General features: G+C 40.5%; 1 long non-coding RNA gene across 1 annotated transcript; it reads left to right on the top strand.

Annotated features, from left to right (window-relative positions):
• Positions 1 to 1,614: 1,614 nt before the first annotated feature.
• On the top strand, positions 1,615 to 3,002 carry LOC110711307. Its single transcript, XR_002509328.1, has 3 exons — positions 1,615 to 1,838; positions 2,567 to 2,649; positions 2,766 to 3,002. It is a non-coding gene; the product is annotated as an uncharacterized LOC110711307 (long non-coding RNA).
• The last annotated feature ends 427 nt before the right edge of the window (positions 3,003 to 3,429 follow it).

Here is a 3,429-nt window from a genome sequence, read left to right as displayed (position 1 = left end):
AAGTCGGATACCCTCCATTAATAATAAAAATGACGGAAATTTTTGCACAAAATTAAATCACAATTTTTTGCACACACACATATGCACATAAAAATGAAAAATAAATATAATACAATCATAATAGATAAAATTCTGTATATACTAACAAATGTGTCAATCAGCCAAAGTCCTACAAATTTCAAAATAAATAACAATACATGTACAACTACGGTCCAGGGGGACGCAGATGATGAGGAATGTTCATCATGTAAAAGAACTGCGCAGAATGAGAAGTATGCTCCCCATCAGCTCCGGTCTCTCCAGGAGGAGGGAAACTCAACTTAGGACCCGACCACCCAAGGTCGTCGTGGTGATGAATCAGCAGAGGCTGAGGCGGCGAAGGCTGCTGTGACGATGAGCCGACCTCGTACGTCCCATCACCTCTCGGAGCTAAAGTTGCCTCTCCCTGGCCTATCGGCCCAGCATGTGCACTCTTAGATGAAGAGCCCGAACCCTCCACCGCCTCGGTCCAGGCAACATCAAATTGGCCACCTTGACCACCAGAAGTTGTGCGACGACGCCTCGAGCTAGACCTAGCCGGCTCTCTCCGAACCTCAGGTTTCGTCCGGGTATGGGAAGGAATAGGCTGTCCTTGCAAGAAGAAATCAAGTTAGAAGCAATGAAAATAGAAATATAAACAATGCAGAAATAAATAGAAAAAGATACCTCTTTAACAGCGTCATTACGACGATAGGAAGCCACGTTCCTCATCCGCACGAGCTAGCTCCGAAAGGCGTTTATGCACCTCTCAATCGCCGTAACCACCTCGCCGAGAACTATCAAAGAAATAAAATCAGTAACAGTACAAGACAGATATGAACAAATAACAAGTAAATAACTCACCCGAGTTTAATGGCAAGGACCAGATCGCTCAACAAAGCGCTAATCCTCGAGAGCCGGAGGGATCATCTCCTCAATAGGCCCGTATTTCCCATGATAGTGGATGGACATACGAGGGGGAACAAACTCTGTAGGCTCGGTCTGGCAAAAAGCAAACCAAATTGAATAAAATGTCACTTGGGGGCTACTTAGCAAAAGGTAAAAGATAAAAATCATACGGCTGCCTCCTCAGACAGAACATGGGCCGGAGCTAACAACGACAGCAGATCCTCCTCGTAGCACTGCCTTTGGATAGCATGAGATCGCCAAGGGGTACCAGCAGGCGACCTCTCAAACAAGCTGAGCAGCCTCGCGTCATTAAACATATGGCGTGGCAAAGGAGCAGGGACGATAAGAATCTCTTAGGAGTGCTGAATAGCAACTCTCTTTCCTAGGTACACTGCCGCCTCATATGTCCCCAAGAAGTAGCGACGCTCAACAGTGTACTGGCAGCCAGCACAAGGATCACCAAATCGACCCATAGCTAGGGATGGCAGTGGATCTGGACCCGACCCGGATATGTGGATCCAGATCCGTTTTTCACGGATCTGGGTCCTTAAATTTTGGACCCGACGGATCCGGTTCGAATCCGGGTCCAGCTGGGAAAAACGGATCTGGGTCCGGGTCTAACTACCAGACCCGAACCTGGATCCGTAGACCCGTTTTATAAATTTATTTTTAAAAAAAAATAAATTCCTAATACAAGCCTAACAAGAGTACAACTCTACAAGACTCACAAAGTCACATTTCGGCCCATATTAAAAACTGAAATCAACCCACATAAAAAAAATAACCCTAATTTTCTCTCTCTAGTTTCCTTCTCCAATCTCCAGTTCTCCACCAGCCTACTCTCCACGACTCCATCAGGCGGCGATCTCCGATCAGTTCTGTTAGATCGGCGGCGATCTCCCTTCATTGCTGTAAGTACTGTATTCCCTCCTCTTTTTAGTTTCTTTGTTGTTTACTTGTTTACTTTATATGAGCAAATAAACTAAAGTAGTAGTTCAGATTTGTTTGTGATGAATTTGTACAAGTTCGCATTTCAGTTGATGAAATTCGTGGGTTTATTTGTGTTGTTGATGAAATTAGTGGGTTTATTTGTGAATTGTGATGTTGATGAAATTCGTGGCCTTGTGGAGTTGTGGGTTTATTTGCATTTCGTGGGCTATTTGTTAATGTTTATATGCTGAAATTCTAAAGTAGTACTTTATTTGCATTTCATGAAATTCTAAAGTAGTACTTTATATGCTGAAATTTCGTGGGCTATTTGTGAATGTTTTTGCTGCCAATTTGTGTGTTTTACTTATGCTGCAATTTTGTGTAATTTATGCAATTTTGTGTGTTTATTTGTTTGATTTATTTGTAATCTACTACTGTGAGGTCGATTAGGAACTGCATAGTTACTTATTAGCAATTAGTTTCATGATTAAACCTTTATTACTTCCTAAAATATAAGTTAATAATAATGGAACATAGTACTGTAGTATTTAGAATTCATTTGGTTGCACATTACAATTCTAAGCTACATAATTAGCACGTATTATCAATTCTTGCTTTTTAGTACATTACAATTCTAAGTTAATTTTATTTCTGATTTTTTTTAATAGAATTATTTTATTTTATTTTATTATGATGGGCTCTTTTGAAGGATCACTTTCATGTTCAACTATAACCGAAGATGGGGAGGATGATAATGATAATGATATAGAAGAGGTGGATATAATTGATATGGTAAGGTTTATAAATTATTATTAATTAATATTAAGACATATGATTGATACGAAGTATAATATAGTTTTTGCCAATTACTATTTCTTTTCTTTGTTTGTTTTGTTTCTTTATTTTAGGATGTTGATGATATTAGTAGTGATGAAGATTAGTCCTTTCGGAATATGGATATTGGATGCTCAAATCGGATACATCATTGTTATTTTTTTTTTGTTTGGTCATTTGTAACATTGTACTTTTTTTTATGTTTGGATTTTTTTTTCAAAGACAATATGTATAATATGTGTTACATTGTATTTTTAGTTGTATAACTCTAATTTATGCATTGAACTTGGTTGAAATGCGTTTTTATTAAATTTGCCTGAAAAAAGTAGGCAAAACGTGCGAGACCCGTTTTGGACCCGGATCCGTCGGATCTGGATCTGGGTCCTCATTTTATGGACCCGACGGATCCAGGGCGGATCTGGATCCAAAGTTGAAAAACGGATCTGGATCCGGTTCCTTCTGGACCCGGTCCAGATCCGACCCATTGCCATCCCTACCTCTAGCCGGTATAGCACCTCAGGCACTTGCAAAGAACGCCTATGAGATAAGGATTTACTAAAAGCAATATAAAGACGATAACTATGCAAAAACCGTACCGAGAGGATCAGCTCTCGAACACGTGCAGTAGTCACCCGGTTATTGTAGCGGCCTTCCTAACAGGCGCCAACAGGGAACTCGCGTGGAGATGGCCTCGTCGGCGCAAGTGACGGGAAGTACTCGTAGAACCAAATCTACAAA

This window comes from Chenopodium quinoa, unplaced genomic scaffold, assembly GCF_001683475.1.
Source record: "Chenopodium quinoa cultivar QQ74 unplaced genomic scaffold, ASM168347v1, whole genome shotgun sequence".
Taxonomy (NCBI): domain Eukaryota; kingdom Viridiplantae; phylum Streptophyta; class Magnoliopsida; order Caryophyllales; family Amaranthaceae; genus Chenopodium; species Chenopodium quinoa.
Note: the sequence above shows the minus strand (reverse complement) of the source record. Positions and strands in the feature narration are given on the sequence as shown.